Source organism: Schistocerca americana, chromosome 4, assembly GCF_021461395.2.
Source record: "Schistocerca americana isolate TAMUIC-IGC-003095 chromosome 4, iqSchAmer2.1, whole genome shotgun sequence".
Lineage (NCBI taxonomy): Eukaryota > Metazoa > Arthropoda > Insecta > Orthoptera > Acrididae > Schistocerca > Schistocerca americana.
Window position 1 is genome coordinate 411,766,284 of NC_060122.1, and position 23,765 is coordinate 411,790,048.

The following is a 23,765-nucleotide window of genomic DNA, read 5'->3' on the forward strand; positions in this document are numbered from 1 at the left end:
CAGGAGGAAGGTGGGACCCACTGCACCCCTGAAAAGGCCGACATACTGGCGCAAAATGACATCCCGATACACCTGACCTATTACAGTTCCTCTGTCAAAGACATGCAGGGGTGTATAAGCACCAATGATAACCCCACCCCACACCATCAAACCACGGCCTCCATACAGGTCCGTTTCAAGGATATCAAGGGGTTGGTATCTGGTTTCTAGTTCACAGCAGGTGAAAACACGGCTAGAATCACTGTTCAGACTATACCTGGACTCGTCTGTGAACATAAACTGGGACCACGGTTCCAATGACCATGTACTGTGTTCTTGACACCAGGCTTTACGGGCTCTCCTGTGGCCAGGGGTCAGTGGAATGCACCTTGCAAGTCTCCGGGCAAATAAACCATGTCTGTTCAGTCGTCTGTAGACTGTGTGTCTGGAGACAACTGTTCCAGTGGCTGCAGTAAGGTCCCAAGCAAGGCTACCTGCAGTACTCCGTATCCGTCTGCGGGCTCTGATGGTGAGATATCGGTCTTCTTGTGGTGGTGTACACTGTGGACGTCCCGTACTGTAGTGCCTGGACACGTTTTCTGCCTGCTGGAGTCGTTGCCATAATCTTAAGATCACACTTTCTGGAATATGGACGGCCCATGCTATACGACCTGCTGTGTTTGACCAGCCTCCAGTCGCCCTAGTATTCTACCATTCATAACGCCATCAATATTTGTTCTTTGAGCCATTTTCAACACACAGTCACCGTTAGCACGTCTGAAAATGTCTTCACACTTACTCGCTGCACCGTACTCTGACATGCACCAGCACACCTCTGCGTAAGTGAACTGATGATGCCAGCGCCACCGTGCGACGACCGCAGGTCAAATACACAGAATGGCCATACCCCGAGGTGATTTAAGCCTTCAAACCGCCCACCAGAGCGTTGTTTCACCATGTATGAGCATTATCCTTAATTCATGAGAATGAGTGTAGTTTGCCCAAGTTTCTTCAGATACCGTAGAGCAGGCACGACCAACCTTTGGAGAACGTCGGGCATGATTCGTATACCTTAGCACGCAGGTCACAAACAATCTTTGTTGGTGAAAAATTGAATGAACATTTGTGAAAATATCTTTCGCAATATTTAATCTACTGGATGCTTCATTTAATATGCTAACAAAACTTTTACATATGAACTAAATGTCCCAGGTATCCATCAGGACAAACTGCAACGAGTTGACGTCACAGCAGATTAAATGTTTCGATGATACTTTTTTCCAGTTCTTCAAAAATAGCTTCGACAATAGCGGCTTCTTAATGTACATCACGAACAAAAATTCCTAACTGAGCTGTGTCAAACACATCAGTGTTCTCGTCCCACTGGTTTGAATGTGGAAGGATGACTAAACAAACCTTATTTTTAATGTCATCAGTTATCATAATAATTCGTCGAACTATTGTCCATCTTCACAAACTTATTGGACTCGTTTTCTTCATTGGGACAAAATACATCTGCAGTGTCTAAAAGGAACTCCTATACGAATTAAACAAGTGGCTCTAACGATTTCAAAATTAATCTATTTGTTACACAACTAGTTTTAAGAGAACTGTCGCACTGTCTCCTGGGTTTTGGAATCATTTGCAGTTGCTTGTCCAGATTGGAAACTAATTTTTTTATCTTTGTCTTTCTGCAACGTCCATATAAGGTGTTATTGAGCAGTGTGTTTCGTATGAACGTACCTTTTCATATTACACTTCTTCATAACAGATAATGATTCACTCCACAGCAAGAAGACAGGTGTATCTTTGTAAATGGTAAAGAAATAATCCCTGTTTATTTCTCCTGGAACTGACGACTAATTTTTTCATCTTGTGCCGTATATTTTGTGACTGAACTCAGTAAAGACGAACGGAAACGCACGAAATTAACAAACAACTAGAACTTTGCGCATGAACCGACAACAGATAACTAATTTTGTTCACCTAATTAAGGCTCCTGCTGCCGTTGTTGAAATCGGCACATTTCGCATCTGTTCGGTAATACTCTTGCCATCGTCGTTTACTACCAACTTTTCTCATACATCAATGTATAGCAGAGACATAGGCAGTAAGCAGTAAATTGCGTGTGTGTGTTGTTAGCATTGATTCAGAGACGAAAATACCTCTACGCGCAATCCCTTTAAGGTAGTGAGCTGTTTCCTCCGTTCTCCGCACGCACATGCGCACATAACTTTGCTCTCAAACTGGAATGGTGTTCCTCTCGTTGTTAAAATCCAGCAGCGGTGAAATTGCACTGCACATGCTCTGAGCGAGCAAAACTTTCACTGGTCTCTACTGTGAGTTGCAAACCCGAGGAGAGCCTAGCGCCGGCGGAAATATCGTCTCTTTCTGTCACACGGATTTCTTCCACTGGCCGGATTGAAACCAGTCGCGGCCCGGACCACACCTAAGGGCCGCCGGTTCTCGACCCTTGCCCTAGAGGCTAACATATCGTTCAGTTTACAGCCATCATAACTGACCCTTAATTTATTCGTTTAATATAAGGCCAAGAGAAGGTACGTTTCATCTTAGTAGCATATGCCTGAGTCTGATATGAGAGACCACTTAGCGCAGTACACCACAATAGCCAATTCTAGAAACCTGTCTTGCAACTTCAGCAAATATCACTGAAGAGTTCCAACAGCAATATTGACGAGCGTTTACCACTGTACTCCGTATTTTCAAGTGATTTCCAATTCCAATGAAAAAAGTGTGGCCCATTTAAGTAAGCCATATGTTTCAGCATCCACCTCGATACAAGAGTTAACAATATCATAAATGAAACAAAACTACGCGTCATTCGGCCTACTGTCATTTCCCGAAAACCTCGTTCCGGTAACTTGAACCATTCACGAAATGTAACAAGTCCCAGGTTTAGGTAATTATACCTCTGCAGTGGATTCTGAGTGGGGTCTGTGGTCTATTTTTTGGGTTATTTTGACAAGGATGGGACGAATAGTCGGCCGTGGCCATAGTGGGAGCTATCCCAGCGTTAGTCTCAAGTAATTTAGTGGGTTTTCTGTTCTCAGGCCCTTGTTTTATTCTTACGATGGACATTTATGCTCTCCTAAATACTTTTTACACATGAATCTTTATTCACAAACACGAGTAAGTATCCTAAATACTGCGTAAATAATTTCTGATGAGTTTATGCAGCACAAAATGGTGGCCAAAATCTCTCTGTGCAGATTGCGACACTAAACTGTTCGCACAACTGAGGCTGAATTATGGATCTATAGTTAAAAGTAAACATACGTACATTATCAAAATTAGATCTCCTATGGCGTGAACCGCAAAAAAACTTCCTTAAGTGCGTTTCAAATTGGCGGACACATAAAAAAGTTGGTAATGGAAATCGACCTATTTATTTGCGTTAAAGAGCAAAGAAATAACAAACATTATGAGATGCGTACTGTTTTTTGAGGTTCACACCAAAATTACACGTGTCTGCTTTATTGGATCCCAAACGGTATCAAATGTTACCGAGTAGTTTTTTTTAATCATGTAAATCGTACTGAATAATGTTGTCTTGAGAAATGCTCATTAAAAGTTTTGATTTAGATTTTTGTGTGTATAAATTAAAAGTTTTTAAACTTAGCATTAATCTGCTTATCCTGGGCAATATGATAAACTTGCCTCCTCTTCGAAGATGCCATTTTCTAGCCACAATTTTAGCCTCGACGCTATCCTGGAACGAACGCCGGTTCGAACCTTTGAGGCGTTTCTCGGCCCTTTTCGTGGCAAAAGAGTAGGCCGTCGCGCCGTTAGTGACTCCCTAACTTTCATGTTATGCAGGACACGCTTAAATTCGTCGATAACAATGTTGTAAAGCGACTGATAGAAATTTAGTCCTTTATCCTTGGAAACATGTGTTTTGGAGCCTAAGTCCAAATCAACGAGTTCTGTGCTTCGTTGTTGTTCTGCGTAAAGGCTCCAAGGTATGTCTCCATCAAATTGTCGTTAGTGAGACGTTTGTACACATCAGCAATACCTTCAGTAACTTCACTCGTCAAAGGTGGCTTTTGAGCAAAAGTATCCAGCGTCCCGTTCGTCTCAGCTTGCTTCCATTTACACCAACTTTGTGAATAGTAACAGTGCTGCGGATTCTCATTCGTTGAAATCATATGGTAAAATATCGCCATAACCATTTCTTTTTTGTTTTACTTTTGTTGTAACAGTATACGTGAGACATCTGGTGCGCCGGTACAACTCCTCTGTCGACATTTTCTTCCAGCTACAGCGCTACAATATCTTTACAGGGAAAGAGATATCGATCGGAGTCAGAAACTGCACAAGCGCCGCGGAGCGGCTAGAGTAGGCGGATGCGCGCTTCCATTGAGAATAATTTCTCGAAAAAATGCTTGTGATGATTTTGTTCTTAAGGCTATAAGGAGTCAAAATCTGCAAAAGGAAGAGATTTTTGAAACATCGAGACCAGAAAATTCCATTAGGGAATCATAGAAACTATAAGTCAGGATAGGCGGGTGGAAATAGGAGCCTCTACCCACCAAAATTTAGTATGATCAAAGCAGCGCAGTCTCATTCGGCTTGTCCCTCGTGTTCAGTGCTGTTTTCTTTATACACTCTTCATACGACGGTATTTCCTCGGAATAATATAAGAAGCTTGTGTTACACCGCTCACTAACTTTTCATTAAAGGTCACTCCGCACACAGTTCATCCGTAATGTAACAGTACACTCATGGCCAGCTGACTTCAGAACAATGAATGGTTTTCATTTTGGGAGCAGCAGCATTCCATTCGATTACCTTACGAACTGAGGCCGCGTACCTCCATAATATGTGAGAAGGTGAAGTCAGACAAAGGGTAAGTCCGAAGGTCGTGGTCGTGCGGTGGCGTTCTCGCTTCCCACGCCCGGGTTCCCGGGTTCGATTCCCAGCGGGGTCAGGGATTTTCTCTACCTCGTGATGACTGAGTGCTGTCCTTAGGTTAGTTAAGTTTAAGTTGTTGTAAGTTCTAGGGGACTGATGACCATAGATGTTAAGTCCCATAGTGCTCAGAGCCAGCCAGACAAAGTGTAAGGTATAGAATTAGAGGTAGCAGCGTTTTGGTGTTAGGTTTTTGTAGAAAAGAAAAAAAACAAACATTGTAGTGGGAAACTATGCTCCGAAATGACAGTTTTATTATCATTTACTTCTTTTGCATTTTTGACCAATCCGTACTCTGTGTAAGTAATCTTTAGCTGTATAAAATGTATCGTTTAAGATATACATTTTAACAGCAGCCTTACGCAATCTTATTTTAAAAACCTCTTTACTTTCTTTGGGCAATTTAGTAAAACGCGGTTAACTGATTTTGAACCACAGATTAAGACATTAGAGATATAGACAATCGGATTACGACTGGGAAAACAGGATAGCATAATGAAGAAATGAGCAATTTCTTTCGTAACCACATCACTTTCCGTCAGTATACAGCATTATTGGATACGTCCTGTTTTTCTTCTTCATGAGAAGAACTAAGTGATAACCTCGAAATTCCGACAAGTCATCGGACGGTGTTTGGTGGATAGTACTTCTGGTTATATGGTCATAGATTTAACGAAGCCCTGTTTCCGAGACCCAAACTCAACCTTTTCTGTAGCTTCTTATCCTCAAGAAAGAAATAAGATATTACTTAAGGGCCATGTTGAAGTTCTAATAACTGTTTCGAATTTGTACATTTATTTTCTTGAATTATTTTATGAACATATCCATCAACCAAATGCACTAAAAATAATCTCACTCATTCCAAGAACGTGCCTACATAATGGCAGACGCTCTCCATGCAACGCCACTAAATGTCAGGGAATCGAGTTATCGGATTGTCTGGAAACAAACGGAATAACGGCCAAGCACGGTCTACATTGGCATATTTCACCTTACGCAATTAGTTAATTGCAAAAACAATTTAGAAAAGGCATTACGCTGATGTACAGAAAATTACATACGGCGTTGCTACATCTGACGTGACTCACTACAAAATAAGGACTGGTGCCCTTCTTTCCTTGGGCGTATGGTATCTCCACTTTTTAAATTCTCAATATAATGTCAAATTGAATTCAATAAATTAACTCTTGTAACCCTGACTACTTTAACGTTTGTAATGCAAAGTATACGTACGAACGAAGACAGTAGCTTGAGGAGCAAAACAGCAATGTTATCGACTTCAGCAGTGATCTCCAATGATCACGTCAGGTCATCTCGATCGTAGCAGGAAGACTTGGGTCTGCACTCTGCCGCTCGAAAAACGAACCGTTCGCACCCCCTTCCTTTTTCCTAGAGGGATCCTATAGTACAGTGGTCACGAGAGCACACCGGTGAATATGAACCCACGAAGTTTTCAGAAGAAAGGCCAGCCAGTTGGTGGTGGTAACAAAGAAATTGTTTATATTGCTACTACTACTCCAACTTCGCCAAATATTACAAGTTGGAGTGCGTAAATGTAATACTGTATTGTCAGGAAAAATACATGTTAGGGAATTTCAACAAAAAATGAGGAAATGTCCCATGTAGTTGTGTCGCAGAAGTAGAAGCTAGAAGTGTATGCTTATCACATAGATTAAAAGAAGGAGGTCGTAAATGGTGTTACAGATAGCCTGTCTAATGTACCGTAAGCAAAATGAACGAACGTATACACTGATCAGCAAGACCATTACGACCATCGACCTACTATCGAAATAAAGCCATACAGGTGATAGCAGCGTCACCTGGCGAGGAATATCTGCCAACAGTGTATATATGTGTAAAGTGAATAACGAAGACTGTTGTGGTCACACAAAGCATGTTGCAGAATTACCAAGATATATGAAACTATTAGCAAAAAGATTTTGTAAACTAAAGACTGAATGGAGAGAACTTCTTCGAGGAAACTAATTTAGAATTCTAAAACACAACCACCAAAGTTAGTAGTAAATATGTACTATACAGACTAAATAATATGGTAGCACGTTTAAGGTTACCTTGTACCTAAAATTACATGCGATGAACTAAAGGGATAGAAAGGCGGACATATCTCGTAGGAAAACAGTATCTAGTAACATGACGAGCAGTGTGCAACCAAAGAAAACGAATAAATGGAACTGCAAACTTCTTCATCTCCGAGTAACTGCTGCAACCTATATTTCTGAATCTGTTTAGTGTATCCTCTTGGTCTCCCTCTACGATTTTTACCCTCTGCGCTTTCCTCCAATACTAAATTTATGATCCCTTGATGCCTCAGAACGTGTCCTGCGAACCGATCCCTTCTTCTAGTCAAGCTGTGCCACAAATTTCTCTTCTCCCCAGTTATATTCAATACTTCATCATTAGTTACGTGATCTACCCACCTAATCCCCAACATTCTTCTGTAGCACCACATTCCAATAGCTTCTATTCTCTTCTTGTCTAAACTAAGTATCGTCCATGTTTCACTTTCATACATGGCTACACTCCATACAAATACTTTCAAAAAAGACTTCCTGACACTTAAATCTATACTCGATGTTAAGAAATTTGTCTTCTTCAAAAACGCATTCCTTGCCATTTCCAGTATACATTCTATACCCACTATACTTCGACCATCGTCAAGTTATTTTGCTTCCCAAATAGCAAAACGTATCTACAACTTTAAGTGTCCCATTTCCTAATCGAATTCCCTCAATATTAGCTGCTGAGAATTCTTCCGGGTTGTATGGCCATGGTCCATTGAACTCTTCTATCCCTGACGCTTCGCCCAAAGCTACGGTGGACATCTTCGGAGGTGCTCCTGGTTGTGCTGAGTTTTGCCTCTCTCAGTATCACCTGATTTTATTTGACTACATTCCATTATCCTCGTTTTGCTTTTGTTGATGTACATCTTACATCGTCCCTGCAAGGCAGTGTCCATTCCGTTCAACTGCTCTTCCAGGTACTTTGCTGTCTCCAACAGAATTACGTCATCGGCAAACCTCAAAGGTTTTATTTCTTCTCTATGGATTTTAATTCCTATTCCAAATTTTTCTTTTGTTTCCCTTACTGCTTGCTCAATATACGGATTGAATAACGTCGGAGATAGGCTACAACCCTGTCTCATTCCCTTCCCATCAACTGCTTCCGTTTCATGCCCCTCGACCCTTATAACTGTCATCTGATTTCTGTAAAAATTGCAACGAGCCTTTCGCTCCCTGTATTTGACCCTGTCAGATTCAGAATTTGAAAGAAAGTGTGCCATTGGACATTGTCAGGAGCTTTCTCTAAGTCTACAAATGTGAGATACGTCGGTTTGCATTTCGTTAATCTATTTTCTAAGGTAAGTCGTAGGGTCGTATTTCCTCAGCTGTCCCAACATTTCTACGGAATGCAAACTGATCTTCCCCGAGGTCGGCTTCTACCAGTTTTTCCATTCGTCTGTAAAGAATTCGTGTTAGTATTTTGCAGCCGTGACTTATTAAAACTGATAGATCGGTAATTTTCACACCAGCCAACAATTGCTTTCTTTGGGATTGCAATTATTATATCCCTCTTGAAGTCTGAGGGTATTTCGCTTGCCTCATACATCATTCTCACGAGATGGTAGAGTTTTGTCTCGCAAGGCTATCAGTAGCTCTAACGGTATGTTGTCTACTCCCAGCGCCTTGTTTCGACTTAGGTCTTTCAGTGCTCTCAGACTCGTCACGCAGTGTCGTATCTTCCGTTTTTTCTTCATCTACGTCCTATTCTATTTCAATAATATTGCCCTCAAGTACATCGCCCTTGTATAGACCCCCTATATACTCGTTCCACTTTTTTGCTTTCTCTTCTTTGCATAGAACTGGTTGACCATGTGAGCTCTTGATATTGATACAAGTGGTTCTCTTCCCCCCAAAGGTCTCTTTAATTATCTTGCAGGCAGTATCTATCTTATACCTAGTGATATACTCCTCTATATCCTTACATTTGTTCTGTAGTCGTCCCTACGTAGCCATTTTGCACTTCCTGTCGGTCTCAGTTTTGAGACTTTGTGTTCCTCTTGCTTGCTTCATTTACTGCATTTTTATATTTTCTCCTGTCTGCAATTAAACTCAATATTTCTTCTGTTACCCAAGGATTTTTACTAGTCCTCGTCTTTTTTTCTACATGATCCTCTGCTGCCTTCACTGTTTCATCTCTCAAAGCTTCCCATCGTTCTCCTACTGTACTTCTTTCCCCGTTTTTGCCAGTCCTCCCCTAATGCTCTCTCTCTACAACCTCAGGTTCTATCAGTTTATCTTGGTCCAATCTCCTTAAATCCCCACCTTTTCGCAGTTTCTTCAGTTTTAATCTACAGTTCATAATCAATAGATCGTGGTCAGAGTCCACATCTGCCCCTGGAAACGTCTTACAGTTTAAAACCTGGTTCCTAAATCTTTGTCTTACCATTATATAATCTATCTGAAACCTTCCAGTGAGTCCAGGCCTCTTCCACGTATACAACCTTCTTTCATGATTCTTAAACCAAGTGTTAGCTATGATTAAGTTATGCTCTGTGCAGAATTCTACCTGGCGGTTTCCTCTTTCGTTCCTTACGCCAATTCCATATTCACCTACTATTTCTCGTTCTCTTCCTTTTCCTACTATCGAATTCCAGTCCCCCATGACTATTAAATCTTCGTCTCCCTTCACTATCTGATTTATTTCTTTTATCTCATCATGCGTTTCTTCAATCTTTTTGTCATCTGCGGAGCTAGTTGGCATATAGACTTGTACTACTGTGGTAGGCATGGCCTTCGTGTCTATCTTTGCTACAATAATGCGTTCACTATACTCCTCGTAGCAGCTTACCCGCACTCCTAATTTTTTTATTCATTATTGAACGTACTCCTGCATTACCGCTATTTGATTTTGAATTTTAATTTTTAACCCTGTGTTCACCTGAATAGAAGTCTTATTCTTCCTGCCACCGAACGTCACTAAGTCCCACTGTAGCCAGGTTTAACCTATCCATTTCCCTTTTTAAATTTTCTAACATACCTGCCCGATTAAGGGATCTGACATTCCACGGTCCAATCCGTAAAACGCCAATTTTCTTTCTCCTGATAACGACGTCCTTATGAGTAGTACCCACCCGGAGATCCGAATAAAGGACTATTTTACCTCCAGAATATTTTACCCAAGAGGACGCGAGCATAATTTAACCATACACTAAAAATTACGGTTGTAGTTACCTCTTGCTTTCAGCTGTTCGCAGTAACAGCACAGCAAGGCCGTTTTGGTTAATGTTACAAGGCCAGATCAGTCACCTATCCGGACTGTTTCTCCTGTAACTACTGCAAAGAGCTGCTGCCCCTCTTCAGGAGCCACACATCTGTCTGGCGTCTCAACAGATACCCCTCCAGTAGAAGAAGTGGTTCAAATGGATCTAGGCACTATGGGACTCAGAACTACCTAACCAACCTAAGAACATCACACACATCCATGCCCGAGGCAGGATTCGAACCTGCCACCGCAGCAGCAGCTCGGCCACAGCGGTCGGCGTAGGAGAAGTAAAAAATATTTTTTTGAAGAATAAAAGCAGCCAACCTGTTGCACAAATTTTATTATATTGACTCGATTTCGATACCCACTGAGGGTATCTTCATGAGAGTAAGCTATGGTTACATAAGTTCACAGTGCATTGAGAGATAATAAAAACTTGCAGTCAAAGCTTCCTAGGCCGTTGTCAGACTTACTGAAATCCTTCTGGTGTGTCATGAAGTACGTACCGTAGTAACACACTGATCAGGAAAAAAAATTATGGTCACTGCCCTCCGCGCAATTGGATACTACTTGGTGACGCTGCAGGCACGTGGTACGCTTTGAAAGTATGTAACCGCAGCAGAGACGGTTAGGGATTATAGTAGCGAAGGTATAGGCTGAAAATGGGGAAATCCACTGAGATAAGTGACTTCGTCAGATTACTGTTATGTAGAGGCTGTGAAATAGTATCTCGAATATGGTGAAGTCGGTGGAATGTTCACGTGCAACTGACGTGAGCGTGTACGGAAAGAGGTAGAAGGAAAGCGAAACTACCACTATGCGCTAAATGGTTGGACGTCTACGGCTCTTCGCAGAACGTGGGGTTCGGAGGCTTGTCTACTCTGTAAAGTATGATAGATGATGAACTGTGGTATCTTTGCCGAAAGAGCACTAGTTGGTGACGCACAACTGTTTCGGAACACACCGATCACCGTAAACTGTCGAACATGGAGCTTAGCAGCAGACGACCTCTACCTGTCCACATATTGACCCAACGACATTGTCAATTAAAATTGTAGCGGGATCATCGGGATTCGGTAGCTGATCAATGGGAATGTGTTCACTCTTCGAGTGAATAAATTTTTTCAACACTAGGTCGTTGGTCGTCTTCATAAACGTCGGCTCGAAACGCGTAGCGCACCAAGGACGCAGTAGGAGCAGTATTATGCTATGGGAGACATTTCTCCTGCGCTTGCATCGGAGCTGTGGTAGTTGTCGGCACGTTGACAGCTGCGAACCACTTGCATTCTTCCCCGAAGGTGGTGTCATCTTTCAGCAGTATAACTTTTCATGTCTCGGAGCTAGAACCATGCTACAGTGGTTTGAAGAGCATTGTAATGAACTCACGTTGATGGCTCGACGAGCAAATTCGCCTGATATAAACACTATGGAATCCAGTAGAGTAGACAAGCCATCACCACACACGCATGTTAGTTACCCATTGTTTGCGCGAATTACGTGACCTGTGCATAGACATCTGATGCTACATATTGTAAGTAAACTGTTTCGGTTTTTATGTTGGTAACGTTACGTAGCGCTCTGTATGAAAATCACTGACTGTTCTGTGTACAATCTGTGGCTGGGAGTGTTGGCGCACTCTTGTAATCCACGCTACTGGGAGGCCGTTGTGTGGGAGAGAAGTGTGGTACATCTGCAGATTCGGCCGTTTCGTGAGCTCAGGAGCGTCCGCGGTGCCTTCGTCGACCTGTGGACTCAACCAAGATAGCGGTGCGGAGAATTTCGGCGAATCGTCCATCCGCAGCTATAGAAGACGCAATTGAATACTCGGGAAACCGCAGCAACCACATGAAGCTTCCTTCGGGAGAACAAACCTAATTGACGGAGCAGTCCGTGACAATGGTCATGATTGATCGGAAACACTGTGCAAGCAGAACTTCGAGAGGACGAGCCCTGGAATGACGATGTACTGAAAGAACTCCGCGCGCATCGAAGAAGAGTGCACAGGTCGATGACGGTACCATCATAAAAACCTAAACAGCCTACTTAACAATATCTCCACAGATCTACCACCGAGCTCTCGGATCCTTAATACGCACAATCAGTACTGTATGTCGTTCCAAAGAAGGACAAAGAAGCTATTAAGCAAGTGGTCACAATGTTTTGACACGTCAGTGTATATTGCAATGGCAAAAGGTTTCGACCGCGTTGCAGTGCCTTTCCTCATAGTATGGCGTACAGCCCGTGATCTGAAGAAGGCTACTGCAACAAGATCGAAATGTCGGTTACTTTAGTATTTTTGCATTTTAAGTATGTTATAAGATAACTTGTCATTAGTACCAGGAGGATTTTAATAAGAGTTGCAGGTGCTCAGCTTACACACGACACCAGCCAAAATCACCACCTCTCTAAACGTGTGATAAGCTCGTGTTGCTGGCGTAGCTGGCGGTAAACCAACGGCTCCAAGAGCCGCGGACGGCTCCATTACGAGCGCTAACTTCCGAGTGGCCGGCCGGTGCTAACTTGGCGCTCTTGGGCGATACCTCGATGACGTCCACTGGAGTGGAAGCGAGGAAATGGAAGAAAGAACACCCTGCGATGGGAAAGGCGGCCAAAAAAGGCGAACTGGCAACCGGCGGCTTAATGTACGCCCGGCGTACTTTGCTCTATCCGGTACAACTCCGAGGCGGAAGTTCCGCAAGTAGATTTTGGCGCACAAAGCCAGTGTTTCCGGTCACGTCCTTCTTCCCAAATAAATTAGGGGACGCCCGAAAGTAGAGGCCGGCCGCCAGCCGCGCCACGTGTATTGCAAACCGAGAAAACAAACAAATCGAACTCTTTTCTTATAAAGTTTTAGAAATTCAGGGTTTATGCAGATAAAAAAATCTCTTTTCAGCTAACTTTTTTATTTCGCTCGAAACTGCTGCTCAATCTGTGTTTCTTCGAGCTAACGCTAAGACGAGAAATTTCTATAATTTCCACAGTGTGGCGCACTGAAGCGTAACCAATTTTAACGAATGGAAGAAATGATGATCTGCATACGAATTGGTGTGTTCTTCGAACAAACGTTAAGTCGAATCCAAGCTCTGGCAAAAATAGATAAAACGTCGCTAGAAAGTTATTATATACGAAAACCTATTAGCTATGGAATAGTAACTGAAAATTGACGTGTAGAAACGGTAACACTTCAAGGACACTTTTGACATCTCTATGAATATGTGTAAATTTAAAATAAAATACTAAGACGTCATTACACTTGTGGTTTCATTACACCTGTGGTACTCATTACACAAAACTGAAGAACATTTAAGGACCAACGATAAATTTTAACGTAACCATGGTTACTCCTAGTATTTAGTCTGTGGCATAGAGTGCTCTGATTTTAATACTTTCTGTTGGATTAAACTATGTGGCCCCCGGAACACGAAACAAATACTTTGGGTTTCGCCAGTAATATTCATCTACATCTATATCTACATGATTACTCTGCAATTCACATTTAAGTGCTTGGCAGAGGGTTCATCGAACCACAATCATACTATCTCTCTACCATTCCACTCCCGAACAGCGCGCGGGAAAAACGAACACCTAAACCTTACTCTTCGAGCTCAGATTTCTCTTATTTTATTTTGATGATCATTCCTACCTATGTAGGTTGGGCTCAACAAAATATTTTCACATTCGAAAGAGAAAGGTGGTGACTGAAATTTCGTAAATAGATCTCGCCGCGACGAAAAACGTCTTTGCTTTAATGACTTCCATCCCAACTCGCGTATCATATCCGCCACACTCTCTCCCCTATTACGTGATAATACAAAACGACCTGCCCTTTTTTGCACCCTTTCGATGTCCTCCGCCAATCCCACCTGGTAAGGATCCCACACCGCGAAGAAATATTCAAACAGAGGACGAACGAGTGTAGTGTAAGCTGTCTCTTTAGTGGACTTGTTGCATCTTCTAAGTGTCCTGCCAATAAAACGCAACCTTTGGCTCGCCTTCCCCACAATATTATCTATGTGGTCTTTCCAACTGAAGTTATTCGTAATTTTAACACCCAGGTACTTAGTTGAATTGACAGCTTTGAGAATTATACTATTTATCGAGTAATCGAATTCCAACGGATTTCTTTAGGAACTCATGTGGATCACCTCACACTTTTCGTTATTTAGCGTCAACTGCCACCTGCCACACCATACAGCAATCTTTTCTAAATCCCTTTGCAACTGATACTGGTCTTCGGATGACCTTACTAGACGGTAAATTACAGCATCATCTGCGAAAAACCTAAGGGAACTGCTGAGATTGTCACCCAGGTCATTTACATAGTAGTTCTAAATCAACTTGAGATCCCCTGTCGATAGCGGCCATTACTTCGTGCGAATAAAGAGCTAGCTGCATTGCACAAGAACGATGTTTTCTGAAACCATGCTGATTACGTATCAATAGATCGTTCCCTTCTAGGTGATTCATAATGTTTGAATACAGTATATGCTCCAAAACCCTACTGCAAACCGACGTCAATGATATAGGTCTGTAGTTCGATGGATTACTCCCACTACTCTTCTTAAACACTGGTGCGACCTGCGCAATTTTCCAATCTATAGGTACAGATCTATCGGTGAGCGAGCGGTTGTATATGATTGCTAAGTAGGGAGAAATCTGAAACGAGCCTAATTGGTATACAATCTGGACCTGAAGACTTGCCCGTATCAAGCGATTTGAGTTGCTTCGCAACCCCTAAGGTATCTACTTCTAAAAAACTCATGCTAGCAGCTGTTCGTTTCAAATTCAATAATATTCCATTCGTCATCCCTGTTGAAGGAATTTCGGAAAACTGAGTTCAATAACCCCGCTTTAGCGGCACAGTCGTCGGTAACAGTACCATCGGCACTGCGCAGCGAGTGTATTGACTGCGTCTTGCCGCTTGTGTACTTTACATGTCGGTTGAGCGATCCGAGTAATCGGTAGAAGCATTACCCTCGAAAGTCAATGTTCTGGTTTCTCGTTCCAGTTCGGCACACAGTTTTAATCTGCCAGTAAGTTTGAAATGGCTGTCTATGTTATATAGTTGCGAAGCGAGGCGTGTGTTGTAACGAAAAATGAGAAGGGGGTTAAAAGTATTTGAAATAACGTTTTTCCCTTGAGGATTATAAGGAAAAACAAAAGTACACAGAAAATGCTGGACTACAGACAGAATTATGAATGTAGCTATACAGTAAAATGGGTAAGAGTCTTGTGTTGGGTCACTCTCCACAGCCAATCCGTTGGAGACAGTAGGAACGACCAATGAACATGACGTTCATTGTGAATGAAACACGTACGACTGGTGTACACGTGCTGGAGTAATACTCTATAATATTTATTGTCTTTCACAACCCTGTTTTCAGCTGTTACGCCATCATCAAGTACAATGATAAATATGCGTAGCTGTGAAAGTTTTGCGGGATCAGTTGTTAATGTCTGATTTAGGACAATCACTAGAGGGATTATCTCAGTTAAAATGGGATGAATAACTATTGACGGTAGATAAAATATGTGACACAGTGAAGTATATAACAAATTGCAACAGTTGTTCTGAGAATAAGTTTGTTGATGTCACGTTCCAAATGAACGGAGAACAAAACAGTCTTCCCTTTCGCTGGTCCAATATTATGCGCCGGTGAATCTTAGCAGGTAACTGAAACAGGTGTATCTGATGATTGCGGAACAGCATGAAAATCTGTTTGTAAAGGAAAATAATAAATGTTGTATTGTTTTACACAAATTTTGTGTGTGTTTGTTTGTGTTTTAATTCATAATGTATAAAATATTCTACCAAGAACTGACGTAAAAGTCAATCAACGAATATATGAAGAGACTAAATCCACCGGAAAAAAGAACAGAAAACGTAACAAGCTTCCTCCTACTACAAAATAGAAAGTGTAGAAAAAGCATTACATAACAGGTGGAACATATCATTTCCTGACCATCCAGGACTTACCTTCGAATCCGCCGGATCGGTCACCCTGGACATGACATCGCTGTGTTCTCCTCTTGGCCATTTAAATCTCCAGAGGTGACACGCACTGATTTCTTTTAATGACGTTGTGTGGAAGACCTTACGTAAGTTCCTCCTTAACTGAACACATTCCAGAAGTCAAAATACGCATTTGCAGTTTGCCCACATTGGTGATTCCGTATACGTTTCAGAATGTGTGCTGTGAAATGTATTATGGTTGGATGTAGTCAGTGTGACATAGGGAAGTCATATCAAACTCCTATAACGTATTTCTTTACCTTTCATTCTCACTGAAATAAAATCTTCATGGACTTCTTGCCGTATTAGATTTACATCTACATACATACTACGCATGCGACCATACGGTGCATGGCGGAGTGTACCTTACCTCCGTTAGTGATCCCCTTTCGTGATCCACTTGACTAATGGAGCGAGGGAGTAACAACTGTCTGTATTCCTCCGTACGAGCCCTAATTTGCCTTGTCTTTGCGATCTCCAATCTCCGCGCGAAGCATACGTTGGCAGCAATAGAATCTTTATGCTGTTAGCCGCAGAAAACGGTCCTCTGGATGTTCTCGATGACGTTTCGCGAAAAAACATCGTCCTCACTCCAGGGATTCCCATTTGAGTTCACGAAATAGATCCGAAATACTCGCCTGTTGATCGAGCCCACCGGCAACGAGTTTACGAGCACGCCTCTTAATTCCTCTTCTATTAATCCGACCTGGTGGACGTCCAAAACAACCGAGCGGTACTCATGAAAGGGAAGGACAAGTGCCCTCTACGCGGTCTCCTTTAAGGATGACCTGCTATTTAGTAGAAGTTTCACAGTAAAGTCAACCATTCGCCTACTGCTGACTTTACCAACAAACTACGTTTCGTATCACTTTCCTTCTGGATGATTAATCGACTTGATTGGGTCCACTTGCTGCAGCAGTAGCTAATACTGTATTCGAACATTAGCGCAGTGTCCTCTCTTTACATCTTCTGGTGAAGTGACTGTGTTGCTGCTGAACTTTCGTGGAGTTTCTTGGCCCTGCGAAAATGGTGGAGTTCGCAACACGGTTTGTTTTGCCTCTTATTGAACGTTGAAGGATGTGGTCTTCTGGGGTTGGTTTTGTTTCTGAATGTCCTGCCTGGGGTTTCTTCCAGTGCGGCTGCTTACGCAGCAAGTGGATGAAACCAACTTGTAAAGGGCGTGCGCTGAACCTTCCGGCGTCTGAACGCTAAATGACAGTGTATCAGCCATATACGTGGGTATCGGTGAGAGGCATTTAAATCTTGCAACGCCCTTTCCAGAACACTTTAACAGCTACCTATTCAAATGTGTGTGAGTTCTTAAGGGACCAAACAGCATAGGTCATCGGTCCATAGACTTACACACTACTTAAACTAACTTAAGCTAACCTGTGCTAAGAACAAAATACACACCCATGTCCGATGGAGGACTCGAACGTCCGACGGGAGGGGAACAGCTACGTGGTCGATTATGTGCGTACCAGGCAATCTGCGCCCTCTGTCCATTGCCTCCGCACGCAATTGCTGCCGTACGCAATATGAACTGCTGCTGCTGCGGCCTGATTGCCAAGGTGCCCTTGTCATGAGTTTCACGGTTCGCCGGCACACATATCTCTATTGCCTCTTTAATAATACTCACCCAGAACCATTAGCTGAACAGATGATAGGCGTCTTCTCGAAATCGAACATGTGCTTTTCCATTAAGCTGCAGATTTATTCTCCTGATCAAGTCTTCTTTTCTTTTATATCCGTAATTCTTATCGATGTACCGCTTCACATCAAATAGTTACCGTCATTTGTAATAACTATATTCATTTAAAGCTTTCGTGTATTAGAACTGCTTTTACGAATGCTTATAAAGTTTTAGAATTTCAGGGTTTACGCAGATAAAAAAATTGCGGTAGAAGTCCGAAACAGTCACTTCTCAAACATTTGTACTACCCAACGCACGCTGGAAAAGAAGTCGGAGAGAAGAGAGAATAATTACCGACTATGATTTCTGTAGTGTCGTTGGGACGTTAGTACACTTGAAATTTATGACCGGCGGCAATCACAGGTACGTGAGAGCTTTAATGCTTTTACCTGTTTCTCTCAAACAATTCATCAACGACGGAAGCGAAATCGACCTGCCGTGCGAGGCTCCTTGCACCTTTTCACTCTACTCCAGATGGCTGTCTGCCTGAAGATGCGGCTCATTCTGGTTATTCTGGTAAGCGTCTGCGTCGCATGGTGCGAACTGAATACGATTCTGAGGCAGCTGGCTGCGTGAAACCCGGCGCCAGCGTGTAATGGGGCAGGCGGCCGGGACGTAACAAGCTACGACTCCAGTAAATCCGCCGCTTACGGCCGCCACCACCTGCTCCCAGAAGGACGCCGGCCGTCGGCCCCGGCTACGGTGCATCCAAACCACCCACCTTCAGCGGCGGGCGCTTTCACCGTGCCTCTTAGTCGCAGCAGGTGTTATGTTCATTTCACTTGGGTTACGAAATTAGTTATCCGTCGCATGTATGCAAGAGAAAATTGTGGATCTCTTAGGTGACGATCAGTTTGGGTTTAGGAGAAGTAAAGTCACCAGAGAGGTAGTACTGACGTTGCAGTTGGCAATGGAAAAAAGACTTACGAAAAAATAAGATACGTCCACAGAATTTATCGGCCAGGAAAAGAGTTCGACTACGCAAAATGGTGCAAGATGATCTAAATTCTGAGAAAAATAAGGAGAAGCAATAAAGAAGGTCGGGTAATTCGGAATATGTACAAGAATCAATACGGGGCAATAAGACTGCGAGATTAGGAACGAATCTCTCGGAGTAAAAAGGGTGTAAGACAGAGATATAGACTCCAGTCTTGCAGGCATACGTTCAGTCAGGTGCTGGAAGGTTTCTTGGGCAATGGCAGCCCAGGTGCCGCACTGAGGAGGGGTATCGATGTATGTCGGTGAGGCCTGCCACGAAGTCGGCGTTCCAAAGGTGTTCTATAGGATTCAGGTCAGGACTCTGCGCAGGCCAGTCCATTACAGGGATGTTACGGTCGTGTAACCACTCCGCTGCAGGCCGTGCATTATGAAGAGGTGCTCGATCGTGTTGACAGGTGCAATCGACATCCCAGAATTGCTCTTCAAAATCAATGTAGGCCTATGCTGTGATAGTGCTACGCAAAACAACAAGGGGTGCAAGCCCCCTCCATGAAAAACACGACCAAACTATAACACCACCGTCTCCGCATTTTACTGTTGGCAATAAAGACACTGGCAGATGACTTTCACGAGGCTTTCGCCATACCCACACCCTGCCATCAGATCGCCACATTGTTTACCGTGATTCTTCACTCCACACAATATTTTTCCATTGTTCAGTCGTCCGTACACCAAGCGAGGCGTCGTTTGGCATTTACCGGTGTGATGTGTGGCTTATGAGCAGCCGCTCGACCATTAAATCCAAGTTTTCTCACCTGCTGCCTAACTGTCGTAGTACTTGCAGTGGATCCTGATGCAGTTTGGAATTCCTGTTTGATGGTCTGGATAGATGTCTGCCTGTTACACATTACGACTCCCCTTAACTGTCGGCGATCTCTGTCAGTCAACAGACGAGGTCGGCCTGTACGTTTTTGTGCTGTATGTGGTCTTACATATTTCCGCTTCACTATCACATCGGAATCAGTGGGCCTAGGGATGTTTAGGAGTGTGGCAAACTCGAGTACAGACGTATGACACATGTGACATCCAATCACCTTACCACGTTCGTAATCTGTGAGTTCCGCGGAGCGCCCCATTCTGCTGTCTCATGATGTCTAATGACTACTGAGGTCATTGATATGGATTACTTGGCAGTAGGTGGCGGTGCAATGCACCAACTATGAAAACCGTATGTTGTTTTGGGCGTCCGGAGACTTTTGATCACACAGTGTATTTACTCGATACGCCCGATGAAGCAATGACGGAAATAAGGCAAAGGCCAATAGCGGTACTAAAATGCATGGTGAAAGGATATCAATGATAAAATTCGCTAATGACTTTGCTATACTCAGCGAAAGTGAAGAAATTAACAGCGTGTGTTGAATGGAACCAACAGTCTAATGACTACAAGTTATGAATTGAGAGGAAATCGTAGGAAGACGAAAGTAATGAGAAATAGCAGAAATGAGAACAGCGAGAAAATTAATACCAATATTGTGGGTCACTGAGTCAAGGAATTCTGCTACCTACGCAGCAAAGTAACTCGTGATGGACGGAGCAAGGAAGACATAAAAAGCAGACTAGCACTGACAAAAAGACATTCTAGGCTAAGAGAAGACTACTACTATCAAACATAGGCCTCGATTTGGGGAATAAATTTCAAAGAATGTGCATTTGGAGCGCAGCATTGTATGGTAGTAAAGCGTTGTCTGTGGGAAAACCAGAACAGAGAAAAATCGAAGCATTTGAGAGGTGTAGCTACTGAAGGACGTTAAAAATTAGGGGACATCTCTTAAAACATCAGCGTATAACTTCTATACTGCAAAAGGGAGCTGTAGGGGGTAAAAATGGTAGGGGAAGGCAGAGATAGTAAGGTTAAAGGTCCTTTGCTGTTCCTTATTATATAAACGATTTGGGAGACTATCTGAGCAGCCATTTTAGGTTGTCTGCAGATGACGCTGTCGTTTATCGACTAGTAAAGTCGTCAAAAGATCAAAACAAAGTGCAACACGATTTAGAAAAGATACCTGTATGGGGCGAAATTTGGCAATTGACCATAAATAAAGAAAAGTGTGAGGTCATGCACATGAGTGCTAAAATGAATCCGTTAAACTTCGGTTACACCATAAATCAGTCAAATCTAAAGGCCTTAAATTAAACTAAATACCTAGAAATTATAATTACGAACAACTTCAGTTGGAAGAAACACATGGAAGATGTTGTGACGAAGGCTAACCAAACACTGCGTTTTATTGGCAGGATGCTTAGAAATATGACAGATCTCATAAAGAGACTGTCTGCACCATGATTGTATAGACTCTTTCAAATGCTGCTGCGCGGTGTTAGATCCTTCCCAGATAGGATTTACGGAGTACATCGAAAAAGTTGAAAGAAGGGCAACACGTTTTGTATTATCGAAAAATTGGGGAGAGAGTGTCACTGAAATGATACAGGATTTGGGGTGGACATCATTAAAACAAATGCCTTTTTTCTTTGGGGATGAGTCTACTCACGAAATTCCAATCACCAACTGTCTCCTCCGGATGCGAAAATCTTTTGTTGACAGTGACCTACATAGGGACAAACGAGCACCATAATAAAATAAAGGAAATCGGAGCTCGCATGGAAAGATATAGGTGTACGTTTTTTCCGCGTATTATACGAGAATGGAGTAATAGAGAATTGTGAAGATGGATCGATGAACCCTCTGCCAGCCACTTAAATGTGATTTGCAGAGTATCCGTGTCGATGTAGATATAGATGCAGATTATTCATATAAAGAACTTGCACACATGCTCTTAATGTTGGATGCTGCAGGTTATAGCGTTCAAGAAGCTAAATCCACAGAAATATTTCCGTAGCACGTGGCAAACCAGTTCAGGGAAATTCATCGTCCTGATGCTGAGGTTACGAAGAGGAGCAATCATTTTAAAAAAACAAGCCTGTCAGGCTGGGCGATGTTGCTCCATTTAATGGGGTGGAGCTAGCTTCTGGTGGCGATGTTGTCGGCAGGGTGCGACTGACACTACCACACGGTTGAATTCCCAACCGCCAACATACGTTACGTCATTTCGCGAGGAAAGAAACTAGTGCATGGCGGTAACGCTCGCTGAAGGAATCTATTCTAAGGAAAAATCTTAGGTATTGAGTGTCATACGACCCATTAGTTTCAGTGCTATTAAATGGTGGGCATCGATGGGATGATTGTGTAACAACTAGTAATGGTTTTATGCGCCAAACTCTTCGCAAGTTAGCCGGTCGAAGTGGCCGAGCGGTTCTAGGCGCTACAGTCTGGAACCGCGCAACCGCTACGGTCGCAGGTTCGAATCCTGCCTCGGGCATTGATGTGTCCTTAGGTTAGTTAGGTTTAAGTAGTTCTAAGTTCTAGGGGACTGATGACCTCAGAAGTTAAGTCCCATAGTGCTCAGAGCCATTTGAACCATTTTGAACTTCGCAAGTTACAGTAATATTAACAATTGTCATTAGCGCCATTTTCCACAATAGATGAGTTGTGTGAGAATCTGATGTACTACGAACTCAAATGAAGTAATATCTGAAACATATAGACATCAGTGTACGTAGTAGTTCTAACAATACAAGCATTTTTCCAATTAAGGAAATTGAGACAGATATGCAGTTCTTCACCATAAGACTTACAGGTTATTTCAGGAGAAGCAGTAAGAAATTTTTGTTCTAATTAGAATAAAATATTCCTTATAACGTTTTATTGTTTACTGTGATATTGCTAGTTATGTAGAAAGGTTTTAATTTTTCATGTTAGTATTCCAGTTACTGTACTACTTGTCCACCTTCATTTTCGTTTTGAAATTCAGGTTGCATCGTAGTTCCTCAGATCGCATAAGAGAATTTTTCAAATTTAGTTCAGATTTTTATTTCTTAGCCGACCCTGCGCACGTAAACTGTTGCGCAAAACTTAATGACAAAAGTTGCTTTCGCATGATGTGTCACTGCTAAGTAGCATAGTTCGATGAAACTTGAATCATACATAGCAACAACTGCCACAGTATAGTACAGAAGGTAACTAAAGAAATAAGCAATGACACAAACAGAAAAGACACATTTATTCGAAGACAACAGCAGTGCTGACGTCACCTGGCTATTACAATAGGTGGGACATGATTCTTAATAGGTTGTGTTACCTCCACGGATGACATTGCAAGCTATGCAACGTACTCCTATCCTAGCCACAAGGCTGTTGATGAGCTATTATGGCATGGCGTTCCATTCCTCCACCAGCATGTTTGACAACTGCTGGATGGTCTCTGGTGCCTGTGGATGTGCTGTGCTGTAATATGTCACAAACGTCCTCGGTGGGATTTAAGGTGGGGAAACGGGCAGCGATAAGTAAAAGAAAAAGTCATTAGTGAAAGCACCCCTGAAAAGACACACATAGCAGAGGAGTACAGTGTGATACTAACTTTTGACCTGTGAGTGTACAGAGGTCACAAATTTGGATATCAGTATGCCCATGCAACATGAAAGTAATCGGCTTCTACTTGGAACTGGCAAACTGGGTGTGTCGAAACCTCTTGCTTTAGGATGTGTCTTTTTACCATTACTGTGCAGCTTGTGTACTGTATCAGTGGTACACACTTTTATTTTTGTTTGTGATTTTCAAGAATCCAAATCTCACTGTATTATTAGCAATGTGATAGAAAGTGCTCTAAATTCTGAACACGAATATTTCTTTCTATGTGTGTGGTGCCAATTACTCTAAACTGAATCTGACTATCTATAAATGAAACTGAATACAAATAATAGCTATCAGAGTAGCTATACACAGCAGGTATACAGAGAATGTCCTCCTTATCAAACAATGACCACAAACTAGCTAACCGTTGCATTCTTAAACCGTTCCGTGTTAGAAAA